Source organism: Leptosomus discolor, chromosome 7, assembly GCF_034619465.1.
Source record: "Leptosomus discolor isolate bLepDis1 chromosome 7, bLepDis1.hap2, whole genome shotgun sequence".
Lineage (NCBI taxonomy): Eukaryota > Metazoa > Chordata > Aves > Leptosomiformes > Leptosomidae > Leptosomus > Leptosomus discolor.
Window position 1 is genome coordinate 28243482 of NC_141397.1, and position 19837 is coordinate 28263318.

General features: G+C 40.2%; 1 protein-coding gene across 2 annotated transcripts in view; it reads left to right on the top strand.

Annotated features, from left to right (window-relative positions):
• The window catches only part of PDE1C (phosphodiesterase 1C), a 308568-nt gene that overhangs the window by 279371 nt on the left and 9360 nt on the right, over positions 1-19837 (top strand). The gene's annotated exons all lie outside the window — the stretch shown is intronic.

The window sequence follows — 19837 nt, forward strand, 5'->3', positions numbered from 1 at the left end:
TATGCCAATGCAAACACAAAGCTTTCTTGACTTAATTGCCTGAGGGGGAATTTGCCAAGCGCTGTTGAACCACAGGTGTGGGAAGCAAGCAGGAGTGAGCACATCAGCAGAGAGATCCTATTAAGGGTGCTATAGGAAGGGGACGTTTCTGAAACATTGTTGAACTGAAACAATCCTAATCCATAGGACAGTTTCTTGTGCATCTGGGAATAATTTCAAGTGAGTCTGAGCCTTGTGTAGAGGTCCACCGATGTTTTAGTAGCCTCAGTGAAGTGGAAAACTGACTCTAAGGTCTGTGACTTGTTTACTCTTTTGTACCTTCTCAGCTGTGTACCACAGTGCTCTGAGATAGTATCTAAACCCACATTGCTCCAAAAGCAGTTGCTAAAGTATTAGGTAGCAAAATAAATGGAACCAAATGTTGGAGTTAGCATTTTCTTTGTGTATGTCTCAGTGAAATCCACTGAAACACAGCTATTCCTAAATGTAAATAATACAGTACTTTGATTTGATGGTCAAGAAAGACAACCTTGTTGTAAGTACTGCGGTTCAGAATGATACCGTGTTTTCTTTTATTACTTCCTTTTAAGAAGTTGCTTAAAACTCCTGTTGCACTAGTGAAGTGATAAATAAGAAGAAAATGTGATACCTCAACTAAAAATGTAGAAAAATTCATCTAGAGGCATTTATTAATTTCAGACACAAAATATGTACTTTTTTTAAAGAAACCCCTTAGCAACAATTGTGTAGGAAAATTCAGTTATTTTGTTAAGAGGTCATATTATTTACACATTTGAGTTAAGTGTCTGTCAGGAAAACAGTCTTGAAAAAGTACCATTCACAACTCTTTCTGCAGTCATGCAAAAGTTAAGCACTCAAATAACGTGTGACTCTTCAGATGTTCGTGAATATGTGCAAAGCTCTATGTAACTATCAAGGCCCCAGAAGAATTAATGGGCAGAATGGTGATGGGTGACAGCTGAGCAGTGGCTGTGCTGGAAGGCTGCAGCTGTGGCCTGACCAGGTGGATGCAGAAACACTGGGGCTTCTGTAGGAAGACTCAGGAGCATCAGCCCGGCCAAGAGACTAGACCTGGGAATCCCTACCTTTGAGGACCAGGTTACATTTGAAAGATTAGGAGCACCTATTTAGCTGGGCTGGAGAACCAAGAAGTGAATGTTTCACACTGCCTTGAAGATTGAGGGTGTGAAGTCGGTTGCTTGCAAGTTACTAATGTTTGTGCGATGTTAGTTATTTAATATCTGTTTGTTCTCCTGTAAGAAAATGTTCTGCTCATCCCCTTAGAAAAAAGACCAATACCATGGGACCAGTTGATTATAGTGAATAAGCAACTGTAACCATGCAAGGACAATTTGTAGGCTGAATGTTTTTCATTCAGTTGCTGTAGAGACAGTTTATAGCTAATGGTCTCATTGATGAAATCAGGAGAAAAATTGCGAATGAGGCACCTTAGAGAGGAAAGCACTAGGGTGGCACTTCTGTTTGACAAATACTGCACAACCTTTTCTGTCCGCTACTCGCTCCAGAGCAAATTTCCTTACCAGCCGTGTGAGGGGTGTGGAAAAAGGAACATTATCCATGGATAATACATAGCTGTTTGCAGACCGCTGAAATGTGTAGCCAAACATATGCTTTCTCATGTGCCAGTACATAGTCTTCCACATGCTGGAAAAAAAGATTAAGCGGGGAAGTTAGAAAGATTGAGGTTACAGCTATAATGTATTCACCACATGTAGTTTGCTGGTGGGTGAAACTCAGCCTGGACTTTTTTCAGGGTCAAGGGTACTTGGGTTTTACAGCCTCTGTTCAGTATGTAGCTGGGGTGTATTTGTATTAAACAGGTGCCCATTTGTGTAGATTTACAATGAGGACTTCAGCTTTCTCACCGCCACCCATTAGCATCAGCTAGAGCCCTGCACTCAGCTGAGGTCGGTCTGCTACCCTGCCCACTGCGCAGGTGTCCTGCACCCGGAGAAGAAAGCTGCAGAGTATGTGTTGCATACATTTTTGCAGGATCTGTGTCCAAGTTGCTTTTTGAGCATATACAAAGGAAGTTATTGTAACACCTTGCTATAGGAATACATACATATCAAAATGTTTCTAATACATTTGTCCTTCTGCTACATGGGGAACCAAGTGGCCAGGGACACATAGAATAACTATGCCATGTGGACACGAAGATATTGAAGCTGCTTGGCTACACTGTAGTCAGAGGTATGAAATGCAGCTTCTGTGTCAGAGCTACCTTGAAGCTACCCAGAAATAGTTAAGGGGGCATGCCTCCAGAAAGAGGGATCAGGCTCTCTGGGACAGCAAGGAACTACCTATGCATCTAGCCAGAGCTTCATATGACTGAGTCTATCCATACTAAAGCCAACTATTTTAAAGCTAGCTTGAGGGTGGCTATGAATCTGCAGTCATGCCTTAGATTTCAGTCTTAACTGCTTCAAAATCCTGTGCAAGTCTCTCGAATGTAGGCTGGTCAGTTCTCATGTTAGTCTAATCTTCATATTATTGGCTTTTTTTTTTTTTCTGTGGGAGATACTTCTTGTTACTCAGTACTGCCCTTTCTTCAGTTCCAAAAAAAGAGGTATGGGGCTACCATTTCCCACATAAAGACACAGCCCATCATCAGCACAAGTAGTTCATCAAATGTTTCCTGTGGGATAGAACATTATTAAACCATTTTGGAAAACCTGATTTTCCCATGTGAAATAGTTGCTTTTCAACACTTGGAATGGAAAATTGTAAGTGGTCACATGGAAATAATTTTTATCTATATTCACAAAACTCGCAAAACTGGCAACAAATGAGAAAATTATTCTTCCTCATTTCAGACTGGATATAAGGAAGAAATTTTTTACGATGAGGGTGGTGAAACACTGGCACGGGTTGCCCAGAGAGGTGGTAGAAGCCCCATCACTGGAAACATTCAAGGTCATGTTGGACAGGGCTCTGAGCAACCTGATCTAGTTGAAGATGTCCCTGCTGATTTCAGGGGATGTTGGACTAGATGGCCTTTAAAGGTCCCTTGCAATACCTACTATTCTATGATTCTGTGATTATGACTTTCACAGGTTATCTGTAGCACCTCCTCATTTTTTTGCTACTGGGAAAAGATTCTGCAATGTTAATACAAAGTTTTCAGGGCAATTCTTTATTCTGGGGACCAAAACACAGTTTATTCAAACATTCTTTTTCAGCTCGCAATTACAGACAATTAAATTTTGTGTTCGTCTTGGTAACTTATTATTCTAGTGGTAACATGCTCGTTTGCAGGTTATAGCAAGCACAGAAATATACAGGATATTTGTGTCTTTAACAGCTAGTACATACAGACAAAGCCTCGTGTGCCCTGGGTATGTGTGATGAGCAATGCTCCCACCTTGTGGTCAAATGGTAATCCTGCGTTTTGACAGGTCATAGTTTCAATACAACATTCCTCTATGCAGTAAGACAGAATAGAAAAGAATAGAATATAGTTAATGTAATACAATGTAATATAATACAATATGTAGCCTTTTAAATATACAGACTCTAGGAAGAGTTTGTAACAGGCTTACCAGAAACCGAGGATTTTAGCTTGCTTTATTTTGGTTTTGTTAAGCTATACTGTTGCTAAACAGTAGTTAAAAGCCCTTCCTATATGTCCTATACATTGCCTATGCACACCTGTAAAGATACTTTTAAGTCTTAATTTTTTTGACAATCATTCCTTGATCAGCAAGTGGAAAATTCCCTGATTATAAAGGTAAAGTACAGGGGCTTCATTTCTTTCTGTCCCAGTTGTCCCCAAAAATCAAGTGGCAGAGTAGCTGGCACAGAATGTTATCTGAGAATGCCTTTGGTATAGGAACATGGTGGTGTGAAAGAGCCATGATGATGGCTCCACAATTACCCCAGACAGAGTTGAACTAACAAGATTCTTCCCGACTTCATTTAAGGAGAATGCAGCTTTTTGCAAAGGTGTTCAACCATTTAAGAACTGTCTGTCTTTGCAGCCTCCTGCAGATACGGTTTTTGTGTGTGTCCATCTAGCCAAGACCAATACATAGCAATGAACACTAAGCAGACTTCTGACAAAACCCTGCTCATGTAATCTGCATAATGCCAATGTAGATTTAAAAAAGGTTACCCAAGCATATAAATAAACAGCATTTGTTTGTATCTTCTTGAGAGAGGTAAAAAGCTAATTTTCAGGTCATATAATAATGGTGCCATTTCTGTTCCAAAAGATAGGCTGATTTCTCCATTATTGTTGGAAGCAAAAAGGCCATTTCAGTGTGTAAGGCAAACACGTTGGCTTTCTCCTTGCTGCCTGATAGTGATTTTGATTTATGTCAGAATCCAGCAGTAGTGGCAAATTGAAATTACAGTAGTCTAAGACTACTTCCAAAGACAATTTCCTTCATTTTCTTACTTCTTTTTATGGTCTGTTATTTGAATTACATTAGCGTTTATTGCCCCAAGTTAGAAATTGGATAGCATTTTACTGATACCTTCTGGAAAAGCTTGCTTGAAAGCATGAAGGCATTTTGCTATCTGAAAAGACATAGTTCACCATAATTTATCTCTGCTGAGCAATTCATCCATACTAGTGCAATATAGGGTAACGGGAGGGAGAAAAAAGCTCCTGTGCTTTTTAAAACCCTTTTTGTGCTCTTTTGAAAAAAATTAATCTAATTTAGCAAGTGGCACCTGAGGCAAGCTGGAATTTGCATAGAGGGATGTACTCTGAAGAAGGTTCTATGCAGTTTTAGCATCAAATAGAAGATGAACATGATGTGATGTGATCTTTGAAGCTAAACGCAAAATACATTGTTAGCATCCTGACCTTGGGAACATTACATCACCATGGCATGTATGCTTGATGAGAATATGGGGAATATGTAGAAGCTACCTTGTATAATTATGCAGATGAATTTGCAGCTTGCTGGTTTTGTGACTGTGTGGGTAAATCTTATGGAAATTACCTGGTTTTCTTTTGAGACTTTCGTGTATCTCTTTTTTAGCCCTCTTTCCATCATTCAGGCCGTGCTGGGTTGTTAGAAAGTCCTTAGGATACTTGATTACTTTTTGCTTTTACTTTACGTGGAGTCACAGATATATGTGACAAGTTTAAAAATCTGGAATAGCATTTGGCTTGACTTCAGATTTAAGTGAATATTTGGAATATTCATTCCAGATGCATGGTGAAAAAGAAAATGCACTGTATGTACTTAAGTAGGTTTTTTGAGTAGTTAACTTTATGGGGATAATTTTTTCAGGTTACCTTTGGTCCTTTAAATATAGTTCTGCTCAGAGATAGCATATGGCTGCATTGCTCCTTGAGGGTAATGTCCACGGTCCTAGAGGCATGGAGGAATGTGTAACTTACGCAGTACATTCCGGAAATTCCTCCTTGATTTTGCACCATCAGCCGTTTTATTAGACCAGTCAGGGAGCGGAGCTGTGACTTTGCTTCTGTTACAGTCCTTCTTACCCCATTTAGGATAATTTACCTGTGCAATGATGTATATAAATTCTCTGCTTCAGCAAGAGGAGAGACCTCCTTGCTCCCCAGCTCTATGAATGTATTTTCAATCCAGTGACAATCAGGCCTTTTTTTCCCAGTGCAACACTTAGCCCTGAAAGAGAAACAAGATCATGTCTGAAGGGAGTGACTGAGGGGGAGGAAGAATATGAAATGATCCCTCAAAGCAGGTTGATGACCTTTAGCTTTCATCTTATCTGCTCCCCATGGAACAACTAGCTTCCAATTTGAGCATACCAGCTATAGGTATCTTACCAGATAGGTACTCTGACAAGGTAGTTTAAGTAGAAGTATTAAGAAGGAAGAAGTCCAACAGTCAACTGTATGGGAATCCAAATGTAATGGCTCTACAAACTGCCAGCTGGATGCTTGGTGGGTACCATCATGCCCTTTGCTTGGTGTGCTGGACCTGCTGCCCGGACTCTCCCTGGGAGCAGGCGCAAAGGGCTGTCGGTCCCCTTGGGCTGCTCAGTCTGCAGTTCTGTACCATTCAGTCCACAGAAGCTGGACAAAGAGAAAAGTCAATTTACAGATTAGTCTTCTGGAACTCATACCACTTATTATTTTATTAACTGATCCATTGTTAGGCAATTCATTCTTTTGTCTGCTTCTAAACCACCACTTTGCTATTCTTAATGTCAAAACCTGGGACTTGGAGGCAATAATAAATGTAGAAGAAGAAAACCGGCAAGTGATATTAGTTGAAAAGAGCTATTTTGAATCAGGCTAAAGTATTTAGGAATTTGAGTGTAATTCAAAACAAATGATTGTCAAAAACTGAAGAGGCACTGAAAAAAATCCAAATGAGAATTTTTGCTTTGAAGTAATGTTTCACATTTTTAGCCAGTTTTAAGTAAGTGGTAAAAATAAAAGTTTTGTTCGAGTTAGATGAAAAGCTCACGCTGATCTTTCACTTCTGCTCCCTGCCACCACCAAAAAACCCCACTCCCCAACAATCATTTTTGCCATAAGAGAAAGCAAGCAGTTACTTGTGTCTGACTCAGAGCTAAGCGGTATCCCAACTTTCCAATTTAGTCACTCAATCAAAGAAGCAATTATTTGCCTAGTGATAATTACAAAGTTCTGATTTGTACATTTGGCTGAATACTTTGTTGGCTTTGATTATCCTTCGGCCTATGGCAGCTCATCCCTTTTGTGCCTTGAAAAGCACTGGGGTTTTCATTTCCATCCACGATGGAACAACTCTTTATGAAAACCATGATCTATCTTTTACCCCAAACATGCTCACAGCTTTGAATTATGTTTGATTATCAAATTTAGAGTAAGATTTCACACTTATTCCTGTAGGTTGCTTTGCATAGTAAGTGTCTAATTTCTTTCATACATGCTTTATTCAGGAAACTCAAACATTATTTGGTGTAACTGAACTTTTGCCAATGTATTAATAGTGTTTTTCTCAGCGATTATGTGTTTCCATAATGTGCTGGTAAGCAAAGAACATATATTAGAACAAAGCTAATCTCTTTCTTCCGTCACTGATCTGATCTCAGGTCAACTATAATACAGGCTGTCAAGGAAACATAAAACTCAACATCCGTCTGAACAGGACTAGAAATTGTTTGATGTCATGAATGATTTAGGGATAATTATGTGCCAAAGCTCAAAAATCAGAATACCTTCTATGGTAATGTCATTTCCCCTGCTAACAAAATGAGTGTTAAGCACTTGGGTCGTCTGCTAAATTAGAATGATGGTATTTAAATTCAGTTATAAAACAAGTATTCAAAACTTTTTCCCAACAGCATTTATTCTTGTTTTCCCTTTCTTTAAACAGGACACAGGCACATTTGAGTAGCATTCTGTTTTCTTTGGAAAAAATAATCACTCTAAAATTTCTCATCCATTAAAAAGACAGATGACGGAGATGAATTAACTTACAACACATATTTCTTCTTTATTTCACTGACCTTCTAAACTTTTTTTTTCATAGAATCATAGAATCACAGAATGGTTTGGGTTGGAAGGGACCTCAAAGATCACCTAGTTCCAACCCCTCTGCCATGGGCAGAGACACCTTCCACTAGATCAGGTTGCTCAAGTCTTGAACACTTCCAGGGATGGAGCATCCACAACTTCTTTAGGCAACTCCAGTGTCTCACCATCCTTGCTCCTTAGTCCTCATTTATCTCTGGTGCAACAGAAGCAAGAGAATAGCATAAATATGCAGAATTTATTTCTCCATGGTCTTAATTTTCTTTGAAGAGGCTTTCAAATGTCTTTAATAGGAGACAGGATCAGTCTGAGAACTGAATCTCAGTGCCGAGAACTGAGCACTGAAACTTTTGACATCTTCATTTTATTTTGAACACTAGGAGTAGCTTTAACAGGGCTTTTCAGATGGGGACAGGTTACGACTGAGCACACTTCAGCAATATGAGGGACAAGAAATACCCAGGATTTTGGGAATAAGCTTACAAAATTAAGGGGTCACTCCTGCAAGATGCTGACTGAGTCCACAAAAGGAATTAAGATTGGCACATTTAGCAATCTGCCCCACCAGCTGCAAATGCTTCCATCATTTCTCGTAGGAAGGGTAACTACCTTTTGGATTATGGGTTATCTGAGAAACATTTACTGAGACTATTATTTCCCCTCGTTGTGCATTGCATCAGTAGTAATTGTGTTACGGTATCAATTGCCATACAACAATTTGTCATTTCTGTTGTCATTTTACCCAGTGTCTGCATGGAGCAGGGTGCTGGGGGAGAGCAGAGTTTGGAATAGTCTTATCCTGAAAAGCCTAGGCTTTTAATAAGTGAGGGTAGAGGCTACTTTGAAGCACCATGTCAGCTTTCCTAGGAACAGCCATTTCCTTGAACAGCCATTCTGGGTCAGACCAAAAGTCCCTTTAGATCTCCATCACGTACCTGACAACATATCATAGCAGAGATCTTAATGAACAAAGAATAAACCCAGAGCCATGCCTCCCCCCTACACCTTTCTGCCTTCCAGAGAGCTAAGGCAGAGGTCAAATCTCTGACTTGGATAGCCTCTGGTGGATTTTTCTTCCATTACTTTGTCTAATTATCTTTAGAGCCCTGCTACTCTGTTGTTTGCTGGGCTCTGAGGCAATACAATACAAAATTTACTTACGTGAAAAATCGTCTTTTTATTGGTTTCAAATTTACTGCTTGATAATTTCATTTGATAACTGCCACCTTGGACTGTGAGAAACAGTGAGTAATTGTTCCCTATTCACATTCTTAGCACCACTCATACTTTTATTTCCCTTTTATTAGATTCTCCCTGCAACTTTCCCTTTTCAGGGTAAAGAGTCACAGTGTGCACAAACTTTGTTTATTCAACCTTCCTTCAAGTGCAGCCCTTTTGATATCTGCTGTTTATATTAGTACATAACACTGACAGTCTGTGTTACACGCGTGGTTATTGGGATGTGACAAAATAATCTGATTTTGATAGAAATGAGAAAACCTGTAGGAGTCACTTTTTTTCCCCTAAATTTTAAAGAATAAAATATACAAAATGCAAAAATATTCATCTTAATATAACTGTATGCTGATTTTTTTGTTTGATATCTTTATGATGTTACATCATAAAAGCATGAAAATGCATTGCCATAGGGAGCTCAATAATGGATGTACTGAATGAATATGGTTAACTGAGGCTCTCTTTTTTTTTGCCTTTTCTGTGTGTTAAGACTGTAATTCAAAAATATCTTGGGGTAATAGTACCTCAAGGGCAGCATTATTTGGTGGCGTGGTGGAGTACTCCCATCCTGTGGAAGTGCTTGAGCAGCCTGCTAAGATGAGATTTGTTCATGCTAAGCACTACCTTTTCACAAGTGAACTGCAAGGTTACCACAGTCTGCTTAGAAAGTCTGAGTGTGTAATCCTGGATAACTGGGTGTCATTGCACTTCCTTCATAATTACGTATGGTTATACTGCTGAAGGAATGCATATTTGAGCAGAAGAAACAGGGACCATGCAATAACCTCACAAACACTTTCATCGACAGTGACTGCCAAGAAAGCCAAGTAGTTTGTGAAGAAAACCTTGCCCACAAAATCCTTGTTGTGCATCACACTGTCCTGCAGTCTTGCATTCCGCATTTATTTTTTAGGAAAGAAAATGGCAGAGTTTTCTTTTAAATGTAATTTGAAAACCAGAGGGCTCAGTCTTGTCCTGACAGCCTGGCCCAGCACTGGAGGCCGTGGGGAGGTGTGCTGAGTCCTCTCCGGGCAGCGCTGTGCTTTCGGCAGCTGGGGAGGAAGGGATGGAGGAAAAGGGCAGGCGTTTGGCGGGAGCGGCAGAGCAGGCCACCTTCAGAAGCAGTGCTGGGAGAGGCCAGCTCTCCACTTCCAGTTGGTACAACTGGCATCACGCCTGCGATTTATGCTCAGTGAGGAGCGTGAGTCATTAGAGGACAGGTGTAGAGTTTGAGTTAGTCTAAACTCTCACCTCAGTCTAAATGCCTCTGGGGCTCTGTTCCTGTTCTCCAACTGCGTAACAGATTGTGAAAGTTTGCATTAGACAGGCGTAATAAATGCCAACTGTTAAAATGTGTAGTTCTTGTAAGGTCTTGGACTCCGAAGCATTTGTTTTATCACAAAAAGAGAGGCAAATGTGTGAGATTAATCACTGATTGTGCAAAACTGACAGCCAACTTCCTTGCTGTATGGATATAGTCATACACCGAGTAATTCTGTGTGAAGGGAAAAACAAACCGCAGTGTATTTTCACTTCGGTACCTCAGACTGTATAGTAACATGGTAAATATATACATTCGTAGTCCAGCAAGCACAAGTTAAAGATGCCCTAGTATAAAATACAAGCTGATAGCAGAAATGCACTTAATAATCTCCTCACAGTGAGTGCTGGTATCACATGAAGAGCTGTAGAAGTCACTGGTATCTGCATTAGTGGTCAAAGGGAGGGCAAATACTCAACCTTGACAAACAATGTAAACTCATCAGCGACAGTGAAGGACTGAGATGTGCATTCAGACAAGGGTATTTCAGATAATGAAATTCAATATATGCCAAGTGAACTACTTGAAGTCTTTCTGTGTGCCAAGTGCTTCATATTCATTCTTTTTCCTCTTTCAATTACCTCTGTTGGTACATACTAATATTTGCGCTGGATCTGTTGTACTGAAATGAGAAAAAGGCTGAATCACACCCAAGGTTATGGTAGTTGTAGGGAAGCTATGCTGTATCAAAAGGGAAATTCAGCTAGGAAATCAACACATCTGCTCCACAAAGTAGAAAAACAATTCAAATGCTGTACTGGAATGTTCTCACTGGAGCTGATGCTATGGTGAACAGAAGCAAAAAGCAATATATGACCCAGTTCTCCACAGGGAACTTCTGGAGTCTGGAAAAAACGTTGCGTTTTCCCTTGTTTCATTAACAGGGATGAGAGGGGTTAAAAGTCTTGTGAATATGGATGGCATTAGGAACATGGTAGGGAGTGTTGGGTAGTACTTTGAACTCTGTTTCAGATTCCTGGTGTGATTCAGCAAATCGTTTAAGAGATTTGGAAACATTTACTGCTCAAAGATGTGTCCCAAATGATGACCTTTCCTTCTGGGTCAGTCTTTTCTCTTTAAAATGTGGCTAATGGTATATCTCACGGGATTGTTATGATCCTGTTAATGACAGTACATCAGGCTGAACTTTTTAGATAGGAGATGTCAAGGAAGTGTAGTACTGTTGTTATGGCTGTTATTATTGCCTATGTAGATTACGCTGTTGGTAGTGCTGGGAATGTGACAATTCAGTCTAAATAAATCCAGTGAAGTGCTGAAAGCCTAATTCTTTAAAACAGTGCCTTAGAAATGCATCAGAGAGCAAGGTGTTGTAGTAGTAACTTTCCTGAAAGGAAAACTCCCCCTGATAACTATACAGTGGAAGAAAAAGGTACCAACTCACTAAAACATCTGTGCAGCTACTGCGTACATTCATCAGAGATAATGCAATACAGCAGCAAAGCCTTGGATCTTTGTTTTGCCGGTTCTTTTTTTTTACTTTGCCCAAATACTACTTCTTTTTTTTTTTTTTTTAAAAAAAAAGGGCAATACATTATTGAAGGGAAAAGAAACTGATTTTCTGAAAGCGACCCAGAGAGATTCTGACATAGGCACACCTTCCAAGGCATGCCCAGTGTTTCAGACGAATTCATCCCTGATGGGCCGAATCTCCTTGGTTGAGAGACCCTTTCAAATGCAGTTTCAAACTGCTGACGTAAGCATTGTCAGAATAACAGTAGCTAAGCAGAGTGCCAGGTGTATTCAGATAACTGATTGGGACAGAAAATACAGAGTAAAATATTCATGTTCTTGTTTGAAGCTTTTCCAGAAGATTTCTAAAGGAGAGGACAAGCAGGGTTGGATAGACTGTCCTCTTTCATTAGAAACTGCCCTCTTTCAGTAGAAATAAAGGAAAATGTTTCTTCTCCACATTTCTTCCTCAAGGAGATATGTTTATCATGAAGATTCACTTGTTGTACAACTACATAGAAAGCAGTTATGTTTGTACATTCAGGATAATGTTAGTCAAATATAGGCTAATTTTGAGGCCAAAGGATTAGACATATTCGACAGAGGAGTTGAGCAGATTGTAGAATGCACGTATTTTGTTAGATCTCAGGCACCTATTGATACATAAGGCTGTGCTTTTCATTGCAAGCTCTTTGGGAGACAGGGGCTTTTAAAAGTGCTGTTTTGTGATTGGAGCATGTTCTTCTCTTCACCTCAAACCACATGTACAGCTTTGTTGCTTTCATGAGCAAAAAGGTACTGAAAGAGCTAGTGAGCAAGGGTGAGCCCTCCAGCAAAGAAACCTATTGGGATCTCTTGATCTAAGCATCCTGGACTCTGTTACATGATCCCATTGATGCTGAAGGTTGGATTCCCACTGAATTAGCCTGAGAGCAATGGATTTTACGTTGTGTAGGACAGAATGATATTTTCAGTCGAACCAATAAGAGGTATTGCTTTGGTGCACCTCACCTTGCAGACTTTCAACACTGAAGCACAGCTGCACTGCTTGGAGGAGATGAGGCTGTCTAAACTCATACCCTTCTTTTTCTTTCCCAGATTACCTGCTCCTTGGACAAAGGGAAGAAGGCAGCATTTGACACTTTTCTTTTTCTTTTTTTTTTTTTTTTTCCAGATACGGAAGAGTAAAAATATATAAAAAGACTGCAAATTTCTTTCATCATTTTAGCTGAGCTTCTTCATTCCTGTTCTCCTCCTCCTTCCACAAAGACCAGTTTCTGGGGAAGGCGTTAAACAACTTTCAAAACACTCCTCCTCCCACTGGCTACTTCACAGCTAATGACTCTGGGTTCTAGGGTGGGGGCCTTGGTTTTTTGGGACAGTTTTATTTTTGTTTGTTTGTTTGTTCATGTATGTGTGCATTTTTTGTTGTTTTGGGAAATTTTTTGTTAAAAAACCAAAGTGGTGATTTCCTGATGCAAATGGATCGATTTTTCTGGACAAGTCAAGCAAATAGATGAGAGTCATCTTCAAAAGCTGGTACTGCCCTTTGCTATGCCTCACCTTGTGAAACCAACACTAGGATGATGCAAAAGAATATTAAAAAAAAAAAAAAAAAGAAAAGAAAACTTGATAATACTTTTACTCTTTTTCTTCTCCTCAAGAGCATTTTCCAGTTGCTGGTAGACAGAATTTGACATCAGTTTTTCTCTCACCATAGAAGATTTTATTAATAAGAATGGTGAATGTGTAGAGTCATTGACCATTTGTTAGGATTTTATGTCTTTCCCAGATGATGCAATGATAGCAAAATGTTTTTGTTTCTCACCAGCAGGCAGACTCACTCAACCCTTGATTTTGTTCTGGTTTTGCAGTTAGTAATAGGAAAGGAATAATTAATGAGAGCAATATTCCCTTGGGGCAAATTTTGTTGTCAGACTCTGAGAGCATGGACTAATGTACTGCTTGGCCATGCCTACCTTAATTTGAGATTACAGATAACGAGCTCTTTCCCACACTTATTCATGGGCTACTAGTAACAACGCTTTGTCTGACCTGAAGAGCTAAGAGAAGTAGGACAGCAGGGAGCCACAGGGATCAATTCTTACTTTTATTTTAATGTGGTCTTTCTTTCACCACTGACTGAATGGACAGGCCACAGAAAAGGAAAAGCGTTGCTGGAGAAGTATGGACAGACAAAACCAAAATGAAAAAGTGTGTCCTAAATACACTGCTGGAGTCAGTGGATAAAACTGTCTCATCCAGTGGAATTAGACACATGGAAAGTAGCTATCATTTTTGCCCATTTTAAAGAAGAAAAGTTAAAAAACTCTCTCAGGCCTTCATTGAGGAAGGTATCTTTGTATGAGAATTGTCAAACATGTATCTAAGTTCTTTTCTGGCTTGGGATCTTGGGAGGGATGCAGTTAATTGTAAGTAATTTTACTGTCTGTGGAAATTGAGACACGTACATACACATACAACTGTTTTTGTCTAACTCCTTTTTGTTCAAGATCAGGTCTTGCTGTGTTAGTCGTGTATGTATTTTAGAAGGAATCAGACTGCTGTCATGGCTCTTTGCTATGTAGAGAACATGCAAAACATTGGCTTAGGAAGGTAAATCTTCAGTGTTTTCTTTCCATATTCAAAGGCACAGAACTTTACCACCAGCCTATATTAGAGCTTGGGTCTCTGTTCCTGCTTAAACCGTGCATGTACAGGGACAAGCGTCCCACAACACTAGCGAAAATCACAGCAGTGAGCTCAGCTTAGATCCACATTTAAACGTGAATACTTTCTCACTCAGGAGTGTTTGTATCAGGGATTTTGATTATAGAGGCTAGAGACATTTTGAGTTCTTTTTTGGACACCAGAGATTGAGTTTGTTCAAAGCCAGAGATTTAGATTAGGTTCATGCTGAGAAAAGGCTGCACTTCAATCACATGTTTTCAGAAGGAAGAAGTACAAAAATAACTCTTGCAGTTCTTAGAACTCGCAGTTGGCTTCACTGAACCGGCTCATGTAAATAAAATAAATATAAGGGCATGTAGTGTTCTCATTCATGAGCTTCTGGTTCAATGGTAGCTCTGGGGTAGATTTTCTGAGGAAAGCGGAGTGCTGGGAGGAGAGTGGCCCCTCAGGCAGTGCTGAGCACGCTCCATGTTTTGTGACAGGCAGAGGGCTGCATTACCACGTAGCACTTTCCCACCTCCCTTTTCCCCCACCTCCATCAGCATTCAGCCCTGATAAGAGTGGTTGAGTATGACTTCCAGCCCTGACCAGGCTCTTTGAAAGGACATTGATGAAATATCAATAATGCGGAACTAAATACCGCAGCGGTGACTCAGTCCCTGCTTAGTCACGCTTCTCCCTGAAGTCAGAGGGAACATACCCTCACCGAGTGGTTGGTCAGAGGTACAGGATGATTTAGTCAATATTTTTTAAGTTAACCTCACCTAATATACAGTGACTAAAGATGCCTTAGATTATGCACAGTAGAATAGTAATAATTTTTTTAAAAAGAAAATTTTTTCTTCATCAGTTTCTGGTATATATTTTCTTTCTTTCTGGGAGTGACTTCTTTCAGACAGCGAAGACAGACTGCTTAATTCATGACTGGTCAGTTCTTGTTTCTCATGCACTGGCACAAAGGTGTGAAATCAAACTGGAAAATGTTTTTCCTTGGTTGTTAGGGTTATTCACCACCGGCAGGAGCTAATAAGGGAAGTGATGGATTTGCTGTCTCTTGGGGTCTGCAGATCAGAGTGCCATTCTGGAAGAGATGTTATAGTCAAAGTTACCAATCTCAGCACACAGGTATGCAGCAAAATGTTTTGTAATATACAGGCAGTCAGAGCTAGCTATAACATTCTCCTGTGCTTTTAAAATTATTTAAATAAACTACAGTGGTTTATTAGCATTCTTTAGTATTTTTTGTTGTCATGTAAAAAAAATCTCCATGAAATCTATTAGTTGGGAAACGTATAAAGTGAAATCTAGAAATCAAAACCCTATGAAGAGACTAGGCCAGATGAAAGCATCTATCGTGAGGTCCCCTCTCAGGATCACACCTACGTTCCCCTGCTCCGCCCCCCACCTCCCTGGAACACTCTGCAGCATTGTGCTAGTGCATTGTGAGACAAGGAATAGTTATGTTTAGAGACCTCCCAGTTAAACTAGAGATTAGCCACTGTGCAATTGTGTAAACAAATAATAAAAAATTAAATAAAAAAATTACAGAACTGCTTTCTGTTATTTTATTCCGCAAAAGGAAACAAAAAAAAAAGGTGGAAAAGGATTAGGTGTTCATCAGCTAATGGCCTATATTTATAAAGAATGAGAAAGTATTTCTGTTTTTATGTCCTTACCTAACATTCTATACATCCCCAGATGTATAGAAATTATGTTTTCAGATGCCTTCCTGTTCCATCCCCAGTAAGACTATACAAGCAATGAATAAGCCAGAAATTCTGCAAATACAGGGTCCATACCGTTTGCTTCATGCTTAAATTCTACAAAATTATTTGGGAGTGCCCACCAGTAGGCACAAAAGGGTCATCTGGTGCCAGAACACTTCTTATGGAGGGTGGCACAGGCTAGGAAGATGTGTGATAAAGATGGCACTCTTCCGCCTCTGCGCAGGGACTGCTGGTGCTCTCAGAAAGCTCTGCCTTGCTGGAAGAGCACCAGGCGTCTTCTGCTTCCCAGAAACTGTTGTGTAATCTGAGAGGGAGAATGCAGGCACTTTACCCCCTTAAAATAGGGAGGGATACCATTGCAAGTATTCCTATCAGTGATTTTTCCTTTAGCTAGGACTGGTGTGCAGGGAATTAGCAGAACTTTGACTCATGGTGATGTAGTGCTTGAACTCCTGCACACACTACAATTTAAAAAAAAAGAGAAAATCAATATGTTTTTATAGAATCATAGAATAATAGAATGGTTTGGGCTGGAAGGAACCTTTAAAGGCCATCTAGACCAATCCCCCTGCAGGGAGCAGGGACATCTGTAGCTACATCAGGTTGTTCAGAGCCCCGTCCAACCTGACTTTGAATGTTTCCAGGGATGGGGCTTCTACCACCTCTGGGCAGCCTGTGCCAGTGCTTCACCACCCTCATTGTATCCTGTTCGTTATTGAAATGACTCAGAGGGTGACAGTTCTCTGGGCTGCACTCAATCAGTGATTTAAACCATGCATTTCTGTGACAACATGCAAGAAGTGTTCACACATGTGAAAGAAGGTATTTGGGTTTATTTAAATTAATTTTTTTAAACGTAAAAACCTGTGATAGACCCTCTCAAAATGCTGGAGTCAACCAGCTTTCCTTACAAACGACGTAATTATTTTTTTCGAAGTTACAGGGTCAGATTTCTATGTTTAATTATAAAAAGGTGATGGATGCCACTAATGTTTCCCATGTTTGAGAAAAAAGATAGATTCCAGAAGCCAACTTTTTTTTTACAGGTGGTAAAATAGATGGTAGATTAAAAAAAGAAGTTTTGCAATTTTACACTTGAAACATATTTCAGAGTAGTCAATCTAGGCAGACTGATATATATGTAAAAGTGCGGCCTCTTGTATAGCTCCAGCTGGTGTAAACACACTATGTATTAATACAGTAGGACATTTAGCATCAGAATGAATCTGGAATTTGGGAGCTTGGCTCCCGATGGGTGAATGAATGAGGCAAATTCCTTTTTCAAAATGTTTCTTTTTTCAAGCATAAATTTTGTGGTTGGAGAGAAACTTTCCAAAATGTAGTTGGTTATGCCAGAGGGGAATGGTATATGGTGGTGTTTTTGCAAACTACCCTTTGAATATGCACATGTTTGCCTATGTACTTACAAAGTCTTACAAGCTCAGTCTGGAAGCAAAAATATTTCAAACTAGATAGATGATAGTGCCATGCTGTTTTGTAATCAGAAGGTCCATGAGCTCACCTAGCTAAAGGCAAATACTTCCACCATTAGTGCTTGCAAATTCTACAGTGGGTCCCAAACGTGGCTTTTAATTGAAAAGCACAAGATTCTATTCAAATTAGAAATCATGGAACCTGACAAGGACATTACTTTTTTTTTTGCTTCAACTAGAATAAACTAGTCTATCTCCAAGAAATCATGAGATGGTCTTACATATTTCTTATTGGCTCCTTTTTCCTCACATTTTACTTTATAATGATGCAACTCATCATTTTCTGATGATCTATACCATATGTTAGCTATTTATGCTCAGGAAATGACAGCATAATGAAGTCCTTTTACTCTTTTTCAATCCATCACCTCACCCAATAAGTACAACCAACAGTGCAATCCTGTGCTTTCGTGTGTGTTGAGCCAGTGCTGATCTCAGAGCTGTGCTGGTGTGGTGTCTGAACACCAACACTCAAAAGCACAAACCTGCTGGCTGAGGACGAGACGGAGCCCTGTGGCACCGACTCTATGCAAATCACTCCAGGGAGTGGGCATCAGTGCTGGCCAGGTAGAAAGGATGGAAAAAAACAGGCTTTCACATTTTAAGGCATAAATTCGGCTCCCTCCGAAGTGGGTACAGAGCTTTTTCCCACTTGTGTTACCCACAATGTGAGCAGGTCTGCTCCAGTCCCTGTTTAGTGTGAGGTGTGCATGCTAATGTGGTGCTTCGCTTGCTTCCACAGACAGCCCTTTCCCTGCCTGATTACTGTGATCAAAGCCAGAGCAGGGTGGGTGACCACAGCCAATGCTGCTGTTTTCTGTTAAAATGAAACACTGGCCACGCACTTCCACTTGCTGGGACTGCCTTCTTGTTGCTGCAGTGTCTCTTTTGATCCCCACCAAGCACAGAGGGTTCTGATCTGTACCCAAGCAGGACTGGGACACATACCTGCCTTCAAGGCATCAGCTCTCCCTGCTCTGGTGACTTGACCACCAGGTAGAAGAAAACGGAGCGACTTCCAGGCAAGCTGGCTGAGGACCTGATGCTCGGTTTTAAGCAATGTATTTACCTGCATACCTAAGCACATGACAGCACTCACCCACAAGCCTCACGACACACTCCTGGCATCTTGTATTCTTTCGATTTCTCCCCAGTGCATATGTATCGACTGCTGTGTACTCATGACACCCTGGTTTTAGAAGCTATCCAGTGGTAGGAGGAATATACGTAATCCCGTCGTCTCTGCTGGTGGTCGTAGGAGTGCATCTATCAAACAAAATTATTTATGGCCATTGGGGTTTTCTAGTGATAAAACCTATAGCAGTAGAATGACAGAGTGAGCATTTTCCTTTTCTTCTTGCTTGGATAATATTTTTATACACTTTTATATGCAATTTTTTTAAATATTTGCTATTTTTATTGTAGGGTTCTGGTTGAGTTTTTACCAGACCTTCTGGTTGTCTGCAGGCCCAGATTCTCACAGGAATATTTCCCTTCCCTTTTCTCCTCCCCCTTCTTCCCCAATAGACAAGAGCCATTGTATTTGCAACATCAGCTTAGAGCGAAATAACACATAGGGCCTGATCAATCTTTAGTTGCACTGAAATCAAAGGAAGCTGCATGCAAAGTCCTGCTGGTCCCACTGCAGTGCCTGGGGCCAAAGACTGAATAACCGAAACATACACAGCTAACTACACCCAGGGCTGTCTGAGTAAAGCCAATGCATCAGGATGGCACTGTCTTCCTTTGCTGTGGTAGGAGCTGCTTCCACCACAACGTGTCTGACTATATATCTCTCTTCGTTCTGACGATGCTACTTCTTGTAGGCACTTCAAAGTCATACCCTAGCGCACTGACTACCTTCAGCAGGGAGGAAGGGTGGACATTGTGGCTTATCTGTGACAGTAGATTTCACTGCTCTTGTGGTACAGTGACAGGTCCTAAATAAAGTTAAGAAACATTAAACCTATTGGTAGGAAGGATCAGGGGAAATTAACCAAATTCAAGGATCTTGGTCTTGTAATATAACCTTTTCTCAGCTGGTATTCTGCAGGGAATTCTATGTATGAAGTTGAATATAAACTTTACAGTATGTTTATATTAGCAGAACTGATAACACCTGTTCTCTAACTTTTTCAAGGAAAAAAGAGGCAGGTTGTTACACTATTTTGCACCAGGTAACAGAAAACAAGTTAAAACACATGCTGAAAGCAAAACTCAGCGCAAGTTTGCTCCTGGGACAGGGTGGGTGGGGTAATGAAGAAACCCTATTTGGTTTGTTAAGACTCATAGGGGAAAAAAAAATTGCAAAACTGAAATGAATGATGCCATGTAATTCCAAGTATTCTCAACTGTTCTGAGAATGATTTTAAACAATATGTATTTATTGTTA